At 37.7% G+C, this 20,487-nt stretch overlaps 2 pseudogenes; one reads left to right on the top strand and one right to left on the bottom strand.

Annotated features, from left to right (window-relative positions):
- The first annotated feature begins 4,750 nt into the window (after positions 1–4,750).
- On the top strand, positions 4,751–13,346 carry LOC148999181 (uncharacterized; annotated as a pseudogene).
- A 2,672-nt stretch (positions 13,347–16,018) lies between these two features.
- LOC148999180 (exopolygalacturonase-like) lies at positions 16,019–17,995 on the bottom strand (annotated as a pseudogene).
- Between the last annotated feature and the right edge of the window lie 2,492 nt (positions 17,996–20,487).

Here is a 20,487-nt window from a genome sequence, read left to right as displayed (position 1 = left end):
ATAAGGGAGAAATAAACTAGCTCGAACCAGTTTGGATAAACTAGGTCGGACCAGGTCGGTTAAACCCAGGTCGGACCAGGTCGGTTAAACCCAGGTCGAACCAAGTCGGTTAAACCCACGTCGGACCAGGTCGATTATACAAGCGTAAAGGCAGGATAACAAAGTGAATCCTAGTAAATTGAGAACCGAAGACAGTATTCGACTGGGACTCAATAACTCATATTTGAGTAAGACTCAATCACTAAAGTTCGTATTGCAGTCCAAGTAATGTTTTAGTTCGAGACGAACTCATACGTGAAAAACCTATAAAAAGGTAAGGGAGCACAAAAGAAAGGTACGCTGAATAGAACTATCACTATTCATATCATTATTGTTCATTACTTTCTTGTCTTCCTTAGTCGGATTCCTAACTAGATCGTCGGAGGTGAAAACTCGACTTCCACGATCGAGCTCATTCTTGCAGGTTCAACCGGCTAAAGGGACGAACAGGATTGTGCAGCAACGGTATGATATGATAGTATGATAGTATGATAGTATGATATGATATAGTAGTATGATTTTGTCTAGTAGAAGAGAATACCGAAATCTGAGTTTTAAGGGGTGTAATGTTTTTGGGTGAGTTCCTTGAGAAGTTACATTGGTTGCAGAAAAGGGCTTTTTGAGAAGGTTCATGTCTATTTAGGAGGGGTATTTTGGTCTAAGAAAATACGTGCCACAAGTGTTGGAGGTTTTCCTTTTATATAGTAGTAGATTCAAAAGTCTTAGTTTTCTTAGACTAAAAGCCAAATAGACCAAATCTCATAAGGTCCAGAACCTTTCATTTATTATTTTTCATTGCAATTAAATTGGCACTGGAGCAGTTGCAAATATTTTTTGCATCAAGAAGTTCAGCTGAAAGAAAAAGAGTGAAAGCAAATTGCTTCCCCCATCTATAATGTACAACTTCTGATCACTGCTAATATATTTTTTGCAATCCTTCATGAGTGTCATATACCCATAGTAAGATCAGAAGCGTCAAAGTTGTTAGTTTTGTGTTTTGGGAAATGCATTTTTCGATTCTAAACACGTTTGCGTGGGACAGTTCAAAAGCAAGGCTTCCACTCTCGATAACTTTGGGAAGCCAGTCCTCACTCCTCACCTGCTACAGATACGCTCTAATCCATGGTGGGAACTTTTACACGTAACAGTAAAGAAAGCAAATGGAAAACTTGGCAATCCAGAGCTTAAACAGCCTCAACAGATGCTCGATACTACACAAAAACCGGATTTCAAGCTGTCACATCCTCCCAGCCAGTACCCTATCTGGCATACCCGAGAGTGTGATCCACAGCCCGAAGATCAGGTATCGAGTAATCAACCTCCCACATAAACAATAACATAATCATGAACAATAATAATAAAAGTGCGGAAGATAAACCATAGATCCAAATAAGGAAAGAATGAATCATATATAAATCAGAGTACTAGATATAATCAGAGTGTCTAAACAGATAAGTAAAGTGAGGCAAAATCCCACTCTACAACCAGCGGAAAAGTAGTTCTAAAAGAGAATAAGCAAGACAAAATCTAATCCCAGTAGCAAGTACAATGGGTAACTAAATTGTTCTCAACTTTATAGACAACATCCCTATAAGTGTAAATCTCATAAACAGCACAAGGGCGCTTCCACTCAATGGTCGGACTAAGCATCGTACGGAGCATAACCACTGCGGGATCTTCGTGTAATTGTTGTAACCGCAATCACCTTCCTGGAGATATGCCTCTTCTCCTTGCGCTTCTTCATAGGGGCCGTCATAATATTCAGTACTTGTAGAATAGTCTAACAAACATTGTACAATAAAGGAATGAGTTTCAAAGAAACTCAGTAAGGCAGTTAAATCCATAATAACATAAATGGCAGGATTTCAGAACAAACATAAGTGCAATATGGTATGAGACAAGCAATGAATGAATGAATCTAACTCTACATATGCTGGTCTCTATTGGCAGACATGCTTTAAGTCATAGCACCGTACTTCTTTAGGAAGGTCTCAATCACTCATCATCAGTTGGTAATGGGTCCGGCATCCCTCGGGACATTCCATGGCTGGGGGTTAAGTCACCACTCTCTCACATCACCATTGGTCTAAGTACCGGCGCATGTCAGGGTAAAGCCTAGCCAAATGCAAGTCTTCTACTTAGTTACATCAAGTCAGATCTAGATACGTCCATTCCTCGTCCCTGACGATCCTTTCCGGTATCCTACACACTAGAGTCCTCATAGTCCCTGACTACGGACTCATCAACCCTATTGGTTATCCACATATGGTAAACGGGAAGCTCTCATGTCCTCTCACGGGTTGGTTACCGGTCTTGAGCGCCCGTGAGCCCAAGTCTAACCATATGCAACCCTACCAATAAATAGCCCCCACAATGTGATTCCTGTCCTCTCACGGGTTGGTTACCGGTCTTGAGCGCCCATGAATCCCCATTGCTACCACGGGTCGTTCGGTCTCAATACCCCTCCGATTAGGGTCTGACATAACGGGACATCCTAGCCAAACACTACTAGACAGTCCTAGATATGTCATCCAACAGTTTAGGAAGGTGTCCAGAGGGCATCTCCGGAAACATCCCATAATATTCCCGTAGTTGTCCAAGGACAGAAGTGTCAAAAGGACACCTCTCCTTTCCAAACCATACTTAAGCATACACATGCATCAATTCATATCATCACATATATGGTAACTCCATATATGGAGAGAAATCAATAATTACAATCACTTTGTATATAATTGGTAAGTAAATCATACATGAGTAAGTTCAATATGAATAAGTAATGCTACTGATATCAAGATAGTACCACAGTAGTATAACATTATAAGAATCTAATTAAAGAAATAAATTAACAAGATTAAAATATAGAATCTAAGATATGCAATTTATGTTGTTAAAGAAATAATAAACATCCTTACCTTTTATAACTCGCAAAGGAATCCTAAGAAATCAAGTAAGATCTTGGCAAACTTGAGAAGAAGGTCCTAAACAAGTGCATACAACATATTAGGAAAGATCCCTAACAGAAAAGATACCAAAACATCCAACACAGACCAATTCTGGAGTTGCTGTACTCATTGGTCGAGTGGATTGGTCGACTGGTCCAGTTGACCAATCAGTCGACCAATGCAGACAGTAGCCTAAAAATCAGAGTTTTGAGATATAAAATCCGAATTTGGTGGTTCAAAAGGGTACTAATCAAGGGGTAAACTACATTAGTAGTATCCTAACATATAGGGGGTCTCAAAACACTAATCGAATCAAGCCATCAAGATCCAAATTAGGAAACAAAAAGTTACCATAATTAGATCAATCATGGATCTTGAAGAATTCAAGATAGAAATCAAAGACAAGAACAATAGGAGAATGGATCATTGATTCAGGTAAAGGTATCATGAAAAGCATACTTAGATCTTCAAGAAAATAGACCTAAGAACATAAATCTAAATAAGGAAACAAAACCTACCATATATGTAACTATCATGATTCATGAAGAAAACATGGTATGGTAGAAGAGAAACAACTAGAGATTGATAGATCATGGATCATGAAAAGAAAACATAGCAATTGACTACTAACATGATCAATATAGAAGATCCAAGGAGATCAGAATTCAAATCAGAAGTTAAACAAAGACTAGATCATGGTTTGATCATGATTCCTTCAAAAGCTTGCAATGATCATGGTTAAGATCATTGTTTTAGCCATTAATCCTTAGGATGATCATGAGAGACAAGTCCAGAGATGTTTGCAACAAAGAATGCAGCATCTCCTCTACTGTCTTTACTCAAAAAGGAAAGAAAAACAGAGATGGAGGAGAAGAAGAGAGTGTAGACATACCTTTGATGCAAAAGGAAGAGTTTTGACGAAGATCCGTCAAGAAAATCACCAAGGATGCAAGGGAGATGACTTGCAGAGGTCTTTGGTTCGTTCCAAAGAGTTTGGAGGCAGCAAATACGAAGTAGACTCGAGATTGGACTTAAATAGAGCAAGCAAGACCTAATTGCCAAAGACAGCACCCATTGGTCGAGTGGATTGGTCGACTGGTCCAGTCGACCAATCATCGACCAATGCAGCAATTCCAAAACAGGGAATTGAAGGCCCAGATCAAAACCAATCCTAAAGGGGTTTTGCACACATATCAAGTGACTTACCTAATAGGTAGAAATGCCTTCAAACCAAGATAGAGAGCACTCCAAGTCCATCAACTAATCCGATCTTCATCAAGATTCAGTTTCCATAAATAGAACTTCATCATCAACTCTCATGGATTCAAAGCCAGACACCAAGTCCTCCACTGGGATGGCCCAAAGCTGACTTCTTACTTTACTTCGGGTCACTGGACCTACAAATAACAAGGTTTCCGGGTCAAGGTTATGGCTGAGTTTTACACAAGCAATTGGCTTCTCTCCAATAGCAAACACTCCTATTCTGCTCCTTGATCATAATGAGGTATGAGGTAAAATGTTAACTTGCAGTTCTTAATAGCCAATTTACATCATCGGTTTGAATATTCTGAAATTTGACAAAACTGACCCAAGCGCAGCGTCACTTTGGATGGTGATATAGCAACGGGCCCACCAAAGCTTTGCTCGGTTCCACGCCATTTTGGTGGGTTTGGTCTCTGTAATTCTCGTTCTTCTTGAAGAAGAGTTCAGCTCTTGAAAGCTCAGTGCCACTTCGCCGCTCTTCGGTGACCTCTCTCATGAGAAAAATGGTGGGAATTTATAGAACTTGCACTCTATCTTCAGTTCGTAGGTTTCGAATTTTCATTCTCTTTTGCTTCTTTTTCACATCGAGAGTAGTTGTTTCGTTGCTAGAGGATTCATCGGCAATAATTTCAAGATTCCAGAAGTATCTTCAAATTAACACAGCTCACCCTAACCCTGACTACCATGCAGCCGCCGATTTCATCCTCTCTGAAGCCAAAGCTATCGGCCTCGAATCGCAATCCCTTGAATTCGTCAAGGGCATGCCTGTTGTTCTCTTGAAATGGCCTGGTACAAACCTTGATCTTCCTTCCATTCTTCGTCGTATTCCCATACGGACGTGGTACTGCCGAGCACCATAAATGGGTTCATGCTCCTTTTGATGCTCACATCAATGAGGCTGGAAATATCTATGCCAGAGGATCGCAGGACATGAAGTGTGTTGGCATGCAATACCTGGAAGCCGTATGCCAATTGAAGAAATCTGGGTTTCAACAGATTAGGACTGTTTACGTTCCGTTCGTTCCAGACGAGGAAATAGGCGGCCATGATGGGGCTGAGAAATTAGCCGAGTCGGAAGAATTCAAGAAAATGAACGTCGGCATCGTTCTTGATGAAGGTAAGATTAGTTCGAATTTTATAGAATTAGGGTTCAATTTTTTGATTGTGAACTCTGACAGGACTGGCATCCTCGAATGAAAATTACCGCGTTTTCTTTGCGGAGAGGAGCCCATGGTGGCTTGTGATCAAGGCTACTGGTTCCGCTGGTCATGGATCAAAACTTTACGACAATAGTGCAATGGAGAACTTGCATCGAGAGTGTGATGAGGTTCCGGGCTGCCCAATTTGACATGGTGAAGGCGGGTTCAAAGGAAGCAGGTGAGGTCATATCAGTGAATATGGTCTCCCTGAAGACTGGAATCTCCAACGGTAAGCTAATGAATTAGCTATTTTTTTTGGATGAATTACCCAAAAGAGGAGAGAAGGGACAAACTAATTCTCTGGTAACAACAATATTTCTGTCCTGAATTAGCTATTAGTTTGTCTTGGTGCAATAGTTCACTGACAATTATGAAAGATTGTTAGGATAACAGATTTTGAAAAAGACTCATTAGATCAGTATTTGTCAATCAAGGTCTAATCCTAAATGGTTTCATAAGGACCACCAGGCTTCTGCTGCCATCTCATAGGTGGCTCTCACTCTGATCATAGCTTCATTGCCCTATAATTCCCATAACAAGTTTTTGCCTATTACTAAAGCTGAAGTGATTTGAGATATCATCTAATAGATATTGGCATTCTTGGTAGTGCATAGAATTCAAATTGGACTTACCTGCATGAAAATTTTAATTGAATTGGAACACTTGATATCCTATTTAATCTGACGAACTTCGTGTACAATTCCTCAATCTTAGTCAATAACTGGTTGCTCTGATTTCTAAGAAATTGTTCTATCAAATAATCTGTTTCTTCTTTTCATATTTCGTATTTGAATTTATTGGAGAAGCTGAAATTCTGTCTGGAATACTTTTCTATATTTCTCCTGCATTGAGATTTCTCTTCCGAAATCCATGTTCTCGATAAAAACGTTACAACTTAGAGAGTTCATTCCAATATTGTGTACATAGTCCTATATCGAAATATGAATGTGAAAACCTAAAATGTTTCCATAAAAGAGCTTAAGTTAGAATCTGTAAAGGGATTTCTAAATGCTCTGCATTTTAGTTCTATATATAGTTACAATAATATGGTACTTATCAATTATTTAAAAAGATTTAAAAAAAAAAAAAAAAAAATCCCTGCCCCGATGTTTTCCTTTCTTTCCACTATAGTGTTGATACATTTTTTCATTGAATTCTATCAATCTTTGGTGAGATTTGGTTGGTTCTTAGCATAAGTTTTGCTGTCTCCGTAGTTAGCTCAAGTGGCATTTTTCAGGTCTTGGTGTGTGTGGAATAAGGTGGGAGGCTTGGGGATTTGTTGATGCAGTCGACATGATAGGATTAGCTTTGAAATTTTTCATGGAATATGAGTTTATTTTTCTGATACGTAGATTTCAATTTGCAAGTGAGGTTTGATTCAGGATGAACTCTTAGTATTCTGTATTACCACAGGGTTTCTGGGTCAGACTGCTACAAAGAAGGATGCAACATTCTAACTGGAGGTGGATCAAGGGATTTCAAAAATAAAGTAGAAAAGAGCTGTTAAACATAGGGAGTTAAAATAATTCATTATGTTCCTTTCATAACAGTTGGGCTGGTGGAGGTTTTGCCGTAAAATGTAAAAAGTGCATTTTCTAATTGTACCAAGCTCGGGGAAGTAATGGGTTTTCTTTCAATCCAGTTGGGGAGTGGAAAGTGGAGTAGCAGGGCCGAACAACCTAATTGTTGCTCCCTTTTAAGATAGGCTAAAATGCTAAATAATGACCATGGGTAACACCCACAGTGCATGTTCAAGGAGGGGTATCTCTCCCTTCCCTTTTCCTTTCTTCTTTGTTAATTCAAAATTTTTTTGCCTTTCAAGAAAATTTGGATTGTGTGTTAGTTCCCAAAATAGAATCTGGACAGATCTGGATCTGATTGTAAATCAATTTGTTTATGGTTATTCCCTAAAATTCAATTTAAGAAGAAGACAAATTATTTGTGTTGTACCTTACAGCTTCTCAGAAACAATATTTTGATTGTACTCTAACCACAGCTATCTGTCAACTTTAATAATTACTGATCAAACTCAGGAGATGATTTAGGAAGTTATCCTTTTTCAAGCTTATATTTAGTATGTGAAAACCATGCAATGCACAAAACAGGAAGCATTGAAACAAGGGAAGACATTAGTATACAAGCAGTTTTAGGATGAGCAAAAAGAAGGGGTAATTTCACTGAGGATGAAACCTCAACTTACAGGTGTATATTGAACTGAACAATGAGTAATCATGCCTGGGAGGAGTCATACACAATTACAAATTTTCTTTTTGCCCAGGGCATGCAAAAGTGCCATTTCTAAAAGGAATTGTGGAATTTGTTTCAGTTGGAGACTATTTTTTTATCAAGGGCTTGGCATTCCCCATGGCCCCAAAGTTCAGAGAAAGCACTCCATAAAACCATCAACAGATTATTAAGCAACCCCCACCCTGCAAGCTTTTTCTTTCTGATTTTAGTATACCTTTCTGATATGACTGCTGTATTCCTTCAGTCAGGGGTTTGTTATGAATCTGCAGCCATCTGAAGCTGAAGCAGGTTTTGACATTCGAATCCCACCTACTGCTGATGAGAAAATGTTTGAGAAACGGATTGAAGAGGAGTGGGCGCCTTCTTCACGCAACATGACATTTGAGGTATGGAAGGACTTGGAAGATTTTCTAAAAATTTGGGAACATAGCTAGAAATGTGAGAAGGAAGCATCTAATTCAGGGAGAGGGATGGGTATTGATAGTGGTATTCTGTAAGCTAGCCTAGCCCCCTATAAATCTATTATTTCCTTCGTCCCTTGCTTTTCTAAAATGACCCCCTAACCCTCAAAGGGGGGAGAGATCGACATAAGGTGCTAGCAGCTTACCCACCCTTTTCTGTTTAATGTATTAATTCCATTACCATTGAACTGGGACTGGAGAAGTTGCCACTATTTTATGTTCACATAATCAGTTGAAAGGAAGAGAGTAAAGAAAATGACTATAGCCATCACTGTACTAGCTGTACTTGTTGTTAGAAAACAAGCATTAAATAATCAAAACAGCAATTGAACTTGAACAAAGAAAATAGAGAAAAAGAAGAAGAGAAGAGAGATGAAGAACCCGTAGAAAAGGCCTGTGATTCTTGCTTAAGAGTCTAGAATCACAGAGCCCTTTTACTTATAGCTTCTAATGAATCTAATACAACTTGAGAGACAAGTAATTGTCCTCTAGAAAAAGGAAACAAAAAATTACAATTTTAGTAACTTCTTAGCTCCTAAAATAGAAAATTCTGAAAATAGAAACTACCACCAAAATAGAAACTATGCTTTCTAAAAACTCCCAAAACTTATGTAGCAAGACTTCTACATTAGAAATAGAAACTATGCAGTTTTTACTGTTCACGTGAATAGTAACACAGTTTTTACTGTAAAATAGTACAGACTTGCATATACATCAACACTCCCCCTCAAGCTGGAGTGTACACAAAGAAAACTTCAGCTTGCACAATAAGAATAAACTTTAAAGGTAGCACCAATCTTGAATCGTGTAGCAATGACAGATGTCAATAAACACTGAGAAAACTTCACCCAGGAGATAATCAACACCAACTTAAAAAAAAAAACTTTAATTCTTCATGTCAATAGAACCATCCAATAATAAAAACAATCGACGAAGTTGAAGATGAACAAAGTCCATAAGTATAACAGGATCAAAGATACTATCCATATAATGCCAGTAGTAGGAGAAATATCCACACTAAATCTTCAAAATTGCAACTCCAATGTCCATAAGTATAGCAGGATCAAAGACACCATCCACATAATGCCGGTAGTAGGGAGAAATATCCATACTAAATCTTCAAAATTACAACTCCAATGTCCATATAAATGCTTCACAAGAAGGCAAGTAATAGGCAAAGTATAGGTAGGTAGAAGGCAATATTGATTACTGTGGACCAAGTAGGTAGGTAAAAGACAGTATAGGTTACTGTGGACCAAGTAGGTAAGGTAGTATGGGTTACTATGGACCAAATAGATAAGGTAAAAGATAGTATGGGTTACTGCGGACCAAGTAGGTAAAGTAAAAGGCAGTATGGGTTACTGAGGACCAAGTAGGTAAGGTAGTATGGGTTACTACGGACCAAGTAGTTAGGAGGACAATATAGGTAAAGACATGTAATGATATCGTTGTAGAATGCCATAAGTTGATGACAAAGATCTTCACAAATAATATCCATCAGCACATCTTGAGTAGATATAGAATAAGGTACCATTCTCCCCTTCACGTGTAGCATTACACGTGGACAATTAATGATGACTAGTGACAAGCATCTTAAAGTATGAACACAAAAGAAACCCAAGAAGGAAATGTAGCCGCCACAGAGCAGTGTATTATTCACTAATAAAGTTGATCAAAGCAGCAGAAAATCGTCTCACAGGACAAAGTCTTGTGCACCAAGGGGGAAAAAAAATCTGGACCACCGCTAACCCTTAGGCAGGAGCAAATTAGATCAGGAAAAAAAATATATTGAACCAGCTTGGAATCTCAAAATTGCAGTAGTCGTTGCAGCAATCCACTCAGAAGAAGCGCATAAAAGTTGCTGCAATAGCAGATAATATCAGATCTCGGACCATAGCAACAAACTTCTGCTAGATTTGAAACTCTAATAGATCTCGATATGAAGGAAAAATAGTCCTCTAGGTCTTTGTAGAAGTATTAGATAAAAAGAAGGCTAAACTTGATTCTGAAATAAACAATGGAAGAAGTAGTAAAGCAAGAAGATAGTAGCATAATTTTTTAGAAGAGATAAATTCAATGAAACAGGGGTACTAGTATATGACTTGCAACTAAACTTATAGCACAAACAATGGAAGACAATACTTAGGTCTTGCAATCCGAATTATGGGCATATTTTTGCAAGAATCAAGTGGAATCCCAAGACATCAGTATAGTGCAGATTGAACTTCAGGTTTGCACAAAAAAATAGGGTAGTAGCAGCCTCAGTTGAATCAAATAGGTAGACATATCCCCATAAACCTTAGGGCCTTTTTGTAGTATTAATACATAGATACTTGGTGCTTCAAAAGTTAAAGAAGGACAGCCATGCACAATTACTGGAGCGAAGGTTGGGGCTGCCCTAGATAAGAAAAAGGAAAAAAAAAGGAAGAAAAAAAATTGGGCAGCCAAGAGAGAGAAAACGGTCCCTAAGTTGATTAAACTTACTCGGATGCCATGTTAGAAAACAAGCATTAAATAATCAAAACAACAGCTGAACTTGAACAAAGAAAAGAGAAAAAAGAAGAAGAGAAGAGAGATGAAGAACCCGTAGAAGAGGCCTGTGATTCTAGAAGTGATTCTTGCTTAAGAGTCTAGAATCACAGAGCCCTTTTATTTATAGCTTCTAATGAATCTAATACAACTTGAGAGACAAGTAATTGTCCTCTAGAAAAAGGAAACAAAAAATTACAACTTTAGTAACTTCCTAGCTCCTAAAATAGAAAATTCTGAAAATAGAAACTACCACAAAAATAGAAACTATGCTTTCTAAAAACTCCCAAAACTTATGTAGCAAGACTTCTACATTAGAAATAGAAACTATGCAGTTTTTACTGTTCACGTGAATAGTAACACAGTTTTTACTGTTCACGTGAACAGTAACATGAATATTAAAATAGTCCAGACTTGCATATACTTCAACACTTATCTTTTCTTCAGATTGACTACTTTAATCAGTACTACCATATTTCTGGACTCCCATGTAATATATCTGTCTCCTCCACAAAATAAGGGAGCAAAGGTGCTTTATCATATTGGGAAGTCATGGGAGTGCTGGCATATTCCATCTTTGAGACCAAATTCCTTTTCCCTGTCTTTATTCTTATCCTTCCTCTCTGTGTGCTTGAATGTTTTGTCATACTTATCAAATATATTTGTGAAGGCAGAAGCATCAAAACTTTTAGGTTTGCTTTTTTTGGGATTTTAATTTTCCAATTCTAAATTTCTAACTGTTTATGCTTGGGACAGTTTAAAGGCAAGGTTTCCACTCTAGATAAGTTTGGAAAGCCAGTCTTCACTGCTACAGATGACTCCAATCCATGGTGGGCACTTTTAGAAGGGGCAGTAAAGAAAGCTAATGGCAAACTTAGCAAACCAGAAGTTTTTCCTGCCTCAACAGATTCTCGATACTTCAGGGAACGAGGATTGCTTGCAATTGGTTTCTCTCCCATGGCAAACACTCCTATTCTGCTCCACGACCATAATGAGGTGAAATGTTTTTACAAAATTTTCCTCTATGTAAAGTCACTTTTTCGGCTTTTCAATGTACCCATATATTTTCCCATCTATGCTTCTCTTTTTTTCTTTCTTTTTTCTTCATCTCTTTCTTCTTCTTCTTCTTTTCTTTTCTTTTCCATTTTTTTTTCAAATTCACATTCTATTTGCAAATTTCTGTAGATATAACTGCAGAGGAAATTCTATTGAACATAGAAATGGTCTACTGCGGAGGAAATTCCTCTTTTTTTGACATGGGTTTTGTTTGTATTTATTTAACTTGCTTGTTTCTATTTTAGAACTTGCTTGTTTCTATTTTAGAACTTCCTGCCAACCTAATAGTTTCCTTTTCTTTAGTTTCTTGCTTCTAATCTAGGTCTCAGCCTAATAACTAACGTGCTATTTTTGGGTTCAATACTTGAGCTTATATATTATAACCTGCCCATAAAGGCAACCCGCTCTTATCACCTCCCCCTGTGATCTATCGTCCCCCTTACTAGACTCCCTGGTGCTGATATTCCCTTGACTGCTGCAGCGCTTTGAGACTTCAACTTACTTTTCCAATCAACTAGTGCTGGAAGGTGATCAAACCCAGGATTGCTGCTGCTGATCACCTCCGAGAGAAGAAGAATTGAGACCCCCTGCGCAGATCGATCGGAGTTACGCTCGCTTTGCCAGTAACTCCTAGTGATAATCCTTTCTCTGAAACTCTAGCCTTATCTCAAAAGGGTTTTGGAGGATTGAACCAGACTAAAAAGAGGCCTGCATGATCCCAGATGTAGGCCTTCCTGTTGGCTGAATGGTTCTATTGCATTGACCTTCTAATTTTGAGGCCAACATCCTTTTCTTTTTCCCATCTTAGACCTCCACTTCGCTTATTGAAACTTCACCAAATTTGGAGGCCAAGACCAATTTGACACTGAACTGCCGGTTGTATGACCTAGAATTTGCTTCCTTCTAATTTGGTGTTAGCCATCTTATTTTTAGGAGCTTCTATTATTGATGATCTGCTGCTACATCTATTATTCCAACTGTGTGGTGGTTATTAGTTGAGCCTCCTCCACTTTACAAATGCATCTCAGATAATGGTGACTCAGGAATCAGCCTGCCTCCATGCCAGGAGGCCATTAGGCTGGAATATTCTCTGGCTAGATCGGATGTGGAATTGGACTGGGTTAGATATAACCTTAAAGATCTTTTCCTTGAGCATGTTTCAGTGCTAGTCTTAAAGTCGAAGTGCAATCTTCTTTCACTTGCATGTTTACATTGCAGCCTTTATTTACATTTTCTTATACACTTTTGGACTCCTTAACTGATACAATTATCTTTCCTCTTGCTATTTATCTACTCTCTTGCTGGGTTACTGATCTTTTCATTTTCATTTATTATATTTATTTGTTTGACCCAGTAAACTATTTTTTGGTATCCAATTAATATTGTTCTTAACTACTTTATATGATTTTGCAGTTTCTAAATCAAGTGGAATACCTGAAAGGAATTGAAATATATGAGTCAATCATCGAAGCATACACATCCTACACTGAGAACACAAAGAATGCTGCTTCCAGAGACGAGTTGTGAAAATAGTAAACATGGCCAATATCCTATAGCAATCACAGATGCTTCAGCTTCATTGTGGTGTGTAGGGAAGAGGGATTTTCCTCACATGGTAATCACAACACAGAGAGATGCATAAATGGAGGTCACAATCTCCGATGCCCAGTGTACTTGATTAAATGTAACGTGTATTCCCGTTGCTGAACATTGTTCTAATCCAGATTTTATCATCACTTGAGGGTCAATTCTGATGGCCATGAGGCAATGTGTTGATTTATTTCTTGATGAATGATGACACACGTGAGGTGAATCAGGGTAAAATCTGTGTCTCCTTCTTCCTTGTTTTCTATTCGATTGTGTGTGATTGATCGCTCTAATATTAACAGTTTTGCATTCGATTCGCAGGTTCCTAACAGATAAAAAGAGTTACAGCTTTAATAGTTGGTCACTGTCTTATCCGTTCAAAATAACTAGACAATGAGCCCAGTCATCTTTTGTTCAAAATAAGATAAAAGTAATTTTCATATGGACATTTGGTACAATTTCTCTCTCTCACATAGGTAATTTGGACCTCTTGATTAGGATACAAGGAAAGAAAATAAGATAAAAAGTAATTTTCATCTGGACATTTTGAAGTTTGTTCCAGTCACCTTTTGTTCAAAATAGATTTCTTCTGCATTTGGTTCCCCTATGGTTTTCAGAAATGAGCAACTATATACAACTTTACAAAAACCGTTGATTTTACAATTTTCTGTGACCAAAATACCCTTGTATTATTTCGAGTTTCTTTTGTTTATTTAACCCAATCATCAAACTAACTCCCTGCAAATAAATGGTAGGGTTTGAAAACAATGGTGAAAAACAAACCCTTCCTCTACAACTTCTCAAACCAAAGAGGAAGACCAACTGTTTGCTTAAATCCATTGTTCACTTAAATCCATCATTTAGCTCTTCAAATAAATAAGAAGGAAAAAAACTCACCAAACTTGCGACTTGCGAAAGAAGAACTTGTTCTCTGCAGTCAACGTTCTATTCAATGTCAAGGCCCAGAGTTCAAAAATGTCTCTTCCCTTGCTGTTAAATCTCATTTTTATTTCTCATGGATTTTGACAACCAAAAGCGCTCGAGCATGTACAACACAAAAACAAAATGAATTAAAATTTTATCATAACATATCAAGGTAGGTAAATAGTAATCCTTCAATGTTGCAACCTTTGATAAAAATCTGGTCTTAGAATTGTTATGCTTTGACCCGAATTCTTATACCCGATTTGGAAGATGAACCCGCATCGACATATTTTAGTGGGCGACCTGAATGACCCGTTTGCGGAGATCTGTGGTGGAAGAGGTGGGCTTGGGCCCAACCCATTTACCTAATTAGAGTCTATAGATATGTATCTTATGTTCGCCTACCACATTACTGAGAGATTTGAGATTTTCGATTAGAGTTCTTGTAACACCGTTCTTAGCGATTGGTTGTATGATCTCATTTTGTCTTTCATTTACAAGGTGGAAAATCTCTTATTCTTCGGCCGTGGACGTTGTATACCACATCGGTGTGTGAACCATGTTAAATCCCTATATGTTTTCATTTTTGTTTCTTTTCCGATTCGCTATTTTGCGGTGTTTGTTCCCAATAATCTCCATAATGACTTAGGCCTCTCCGTCGCCCTGATTCTCTTTCATGGTGATCGAGCTCTTCTGCTGAAATTTAGAACTCATCAAAGGATTCAAGAAGAGGATCAAAACCTCTGATCAAGTTGAAAACCAATACTTTAATACCAAAATGAAGAGCTAAATCAATGGATTGTAGATTCTTGGCCTTCCGCCTTATTTGCGTCTGAGCTTAACTTCACTTCGTTTTTGTGGGGATTTTTTGATAAGTTCTTATTTTTTGTTCTTTTTGTGATTTGTTTGGTAGGTTGATAAAAGTAAGAACCCTTACAAAAAATAAGGATAAAGATAAAATAAAAGAAATCGAACGAGAAAGATGTGATTTTGTTTAGTTTGGTAGTTTTTTTTCCTCTATGTATTTTGGTAGGTTAAAAAAAAAAATGTTTCATACATGTGGGTTCCCTTAGTGGACCACAAACTAATGTTGGGTCCCTTTAGCGTAATACATTACGTGGGGATCCCAACTAGACAAACATTGTTAGCCGCCGTTAAGTATATTCAAATTTCAAACGGAGAAGTACCAAAATGCCCTCATATTATTTAATACATTGTGTTATTAAATATATTAACCATATAATTAACGCTTAATGACCAATTATCTCTTTTTAAAACCATACATTAATTTTCTCCCCAAAAAAAAAAACCATATATTAACACAATGTATTAAATAACCTAAGGGGCATTTTGGTCCCGTCACATTTGAAATTTGAATATACTTAATAACGACAAATACTGTTAGTCTGAATGGGACCCACACATAATATATTACATTAAGGGACCCAACATTAGTAAAGAAATAAACGAAATCCAAAAGGACACAAAGGTATTTTCATCATAAAATTTATTGAATTAACTGTTAACCAACTGAGTGTTCTTAGTTGGTTATACATAGGGAAATTGGGGGATGGAGATATTACATATGCCGCCAGCAGGGTTGATCCCACGACCTCTCACTTTCGAGAGAAGTCAGGTTCCTGGCCATCCTACTAACCGTCCATTGGCTAAGGGGGGCATAGATTAAAATATGGTAAAAAGAATCCTTGAATCGGTATATTCCACCTGGCAAGATGTTAGATTTCAGTGGGGCCCCCGGGGGAGATATTCACCCTCTGGAGAGGAGCCGAACCCTATGTTTACAGGGTGGATTTACAGGCTGGAGGAATCGGGTTCCAATATATTTGGCATTGACATGCCGACACGATGACGTAGTTGCGGTTCCTCCCCGTTGCAGGTTCCAAGTGAATATCTTCAAGATTCACATTCTTACATGGCACCCCTTGGCTACACTCCAATGTCACTGCCACTGGAGAAGCTGAAGTTCCTGTAATGTGCCTGAAGGACACGTCACTCAACGCAACTTTTGATGGTGCCTGCAATATTAATCCATTTGTCATGTTCCAAAGTGTTTGTTAAAACGCCTCAACGAAGCAAAAAAGTTGCAGCAATGAACGAATTTGGTGGTTTCTAGCTACTAACCTTTTCATCACATTTGGCGTAAGGACAATATGTCTGGTCGATGATGATTGGATTAGTAACACTTTTCATTTCAATGTGTTCAAAGGTCATGTTAGAAGCCGCACTGGCGTCAGGTGAGTTTTGCCATGTCTTGATCCTAATTCCATTCGTTGTTCCACTTAATTTACAATTTTCAACAGTAAGCCCTCTCACATCACCTTCCTTAGGGTATTTCCCCAAGCTTCCAACACTACAAGAAGCAATCATATCAACAAAATTCGTGAATGAATTTGAGGTTTTGTAGCAGGATTTAAGATCAAGATCGATTCATGCACCAACCTGATTCCATGACCAGGTCCGCAGGTGATACCATTGATGTGGACATTGGAATTGGCTTGTCCGATGGAGATGCAATCATCGCCGGTACCAATTACAGAATTAGAGATGCTAACACCACTGCTTCGTTCTATGTGGATTCCATCTGTGTTAGGGCTGTCTCCTGGTGCAGTGATTGTGATATCGCTCCCTTGGAAGTCTGTGCAGCTGAGCAAAGCAATGTGGAAGAACTTGCTATTTAAAGACTTTATCCCCTTCACTACTGTTTTGGTCATGCTAACAAACTTCACACTCTGCAACAAAATAAGTTACCTTTTTTAATGAAACCCAAACGATAGATTACACAAAACCAGCAAGTAAAATAGTTGAATCCATATCCACTTACTGTTGGAAGAACTTTACAATTGGTGAGACTTTTAGGGCATTTATTGGCAGGCCATGATACAGCGCCTTGGCCATCAAAAGTCCCACCTCCGGTCAACGTCAATCCGGTCACCCATCAAAACTCGACCCAATCATCCGAATCATACTTGCCCAAATCCGTGATTGCCTTCAAGTCACCCTATACAGATAATCGAAAACCTCATGTTAGGGGACAATCCAATCTGTTTTGAGAAGAAAGAAATGGTTTTTTTGCTATAGAAATACACCTGCATCTGGACAGTAAGGGAACCAGTGTTTTTGCAAGGCCCCTTGAATTTGGCCCTGAATTTAAGGGGACCAACTAAGAAGCTTCCTTTTGGTATGGAAAGTGTCACTCCCCCGAAGATTGACATGTTTCTTTCCAAGCCCCCATGAAAGCCCGCAAAATTTAGGGTTCATAATCTCTCAAAAAAATAAAAAAAAAAAAAATAATAATAATAATAATAATAATAATAATAATAATAATAATAATAATAATAATAATAATAATAATAATAATAATAATAATAATAATAATAATAATAATAATAATAATAATAATAATAATAATAATAATAATAATAATAATAAAAAAAAAAAAAAAAATAATAATAATAATAATAATAATAATAATAATAATAATAATAATAATAATAATAATAATAATGAGAATTAAGAATTGAGGATTGATTACATTGGTATCGTCGCTTCATCCATCTCCTTTAGCGCCATAACGCATAACGTCGAAAGTGCCGCCGGAGCCTCCTGGCGCAGCTGCTGTCTTTTTAGGGGTCATTGCAACTGCTTTTTCTCCAAGGATTCTTTCTCCATTAACAATCCAGGTAAAAGAAGTTAAGAAAAGCCAGAAGAGAATAGCACCTTGCATAATTCTTCCCTTTTTTATTTGGCTTTTTCTTTTTCTTTTTCCTGGATGGAATTTAATTTGTTTTCAGGATGATCTTTCCCATTTTCCTCTCAACAGGAGATTCGAATTTATATGAAATTCAACATTGTGATACTTGGGTTGGATACCAACGGCCATAACTAACTTCTTCCAAGAATATCTACTTTTTTCTGTAGCCACAATCGTCAGCTAAAATATCCACCAGAAATCGGGAATGAACTACCTATTATCCCTCTCTTCCTCCCTTCCTTCTACTTTTGCGGATGTAAGCACTCTACCTTGGTGACATCTTCACAAAGCGAATCAAATGCATAAATTTTTATTTTTAATATTAAAAAGAATCCTTAAATCGCTAAATCAAACAATATATATATATATATATATATATATATATATATATATATATATATATATATATATATATATATATATATATATATATATATCCTGCATGATTATTGCATGCATCTTTTACGTTAACAACCTTCTAATGCATGGTTTTTGCTCCAATTAGTCGACTGGAAACTTTTGGGTTTGTTCCATGCGATTTCTTTTGCATTGGTTTGATCTCTCGAAATCTCTTAGAGCAATGGTTTCAAATTGGAGGGTTCACTTCTTTAAAGACGGAGCTGGAAGAACAACTTCACTACTCTCAGTGCTCTCTCTCCAGAAAAGAAAAAAAAATGGAGAGAATTTCCATTATGCTCTTCTTCTTATTCATATCGACAGTAGTTGTTTCGTTACCAGATGATTCAACGGAGATAATCTCCAGGTTCCAACAATACCTTACCCTGAATACTATGCTGCTGCAGATTTCATTCACTCTCAAGCCAAATCCATCGGCCTTGAATCGCAAACCCTTGATTTGAAGCTCTGCAGGGATTGCATCACCCAATGAAAATTATCGTGTTTTCTTTGAGGAGAGATGTCCATGGTGGTTAGTGATCAAAGCCACTGGGGTCAAAACTTTATGACGATGGTGCCATGGAGAACTTATTGAAGAGCATAGAGATTGTGAGGAGGTTCCGAGCTGCCCAACTGGACATGGTGAAGGTAGGTTTGAAGGAAGAAGGCGATGCCATTTCAGTGAACATAGACTTCTTGAAGGCTGGGGCACCATTTCCAACTGTAAGCTAAAGTCTTGAAAAGTAGAGAATTCTTAAAGGTTGAATGAATATATTGATTCCAGACCTAAAACTCATTAGAAGTTTCAAACATAAACTAATAATTCAAATTTGAGCAAAACAGGGGAGCATAGAATGTCAAATTACCCAAAAAAACAACAAAAGAGAAGAATAAGGGGAGGAGAAAACTGTATATAACCAATTTTACAGCCCTGCTCAAACCAATCATACCAATGAAACAGTCAGTTGGCTATTCTAAATGTTATCCCTCAAGCCTAAGCCATGCATAATTTTTCTAACTGAAGCCTAATAGTCAACTTGAAGGTGTTGTAATCCTCTTCAAATTTCTTCACTTGTTTCTGGATATCATTTGACAGAACAGAATTGTAGAAACAGAACTACTAAACACATGGTTGTACTGAGAAAAGACTGGAATTCATTTAGTTTAAGTAATCAAACAGTTAGATTAGTTTTCATATTCCGAGTAACCAAACAGTTTTACCAGACCAGATTGTAGAAGTTCAATCAGGCATTGTCAGTTTGTAGTCAACAAGGAGAAGAATTACTGCTCCATATTTGGTTCAGCTCCAATGGATGGATTACAAGATCTGGGATTGTTTGATTGGAGCATAAGCAGCAAGCCTATAACTGGTGATTTGAGAGTGATTGAGTGAACTAAACTTAGTTTTACAGTCTCAGCATCAGCTGCAACTCAGGAACTGTAACAGCAGGATTTTGAACAAGAGAAGAAGGTTAGGAATAGGTGAATTTAGCTCAGTTTAGTAGTCAATAGCATAGCGCTTAAGCCCTAGGTGTTTAGCTCTCACAGCAAGGGCCTAGCCCTTCTTAACGCTCGTGCAATAGACAAGAAAACAGTAGCAGCGAATCAAAACTTTTTAAAAAACTTAAAAACTAAGGACTCAATTAAAAAAATAAAAGTAGATCTAGCACGACTCACCCAGTTATGTCCTAAATTGGACTTGACGAGAATAGCGAAAATAACCTAAATATCCCTTGGGGAATTAGGGGACGTAGTGGTTGGGAAAGCGAGTCAAGCAACTCTAGGCCCTGTGCTGACCCCTAGAAATGGTTTACATCATGAAGCTTCAGTGTTTCATTGTGAAGACTTCAGATCAATATTACTTCATTTAAAGAAGGAAATAATTAACAGACTCTAACTAGGAAATCAATACTGACTTAACCTAGGAACTAGCAAACCAAATCCTAACCAAAAAGGACTTTAAACTCAACTCCAGTCCCATTGAGAATTCTTGATGGTACATGTTGAACCATTTGACCATTCTAACAGAAATCACATGCCATGTCAAGCTGCATACGATTCACCAGGTC

This window comes from Hakea prostrata, unplaced genomic scaffold (assembly GCF_041222555.1).
Source record: "Hakea prostrata isolate BN-2017 unplaced genomic scaffold, UWA_Hpros_2 contig_28, whole genome shotgun sequence".
In the NCBI taxonomy this organism is placed as follows: Eukaryota; Viridiplantae; Streptophyta; class Magnoliopsida; order Proteales; family Proteaceae; genus Hakea; species Hakea prostrata.
This window is presented reverse-complemented; position numbering and strand designations above follow the sequence as displayed.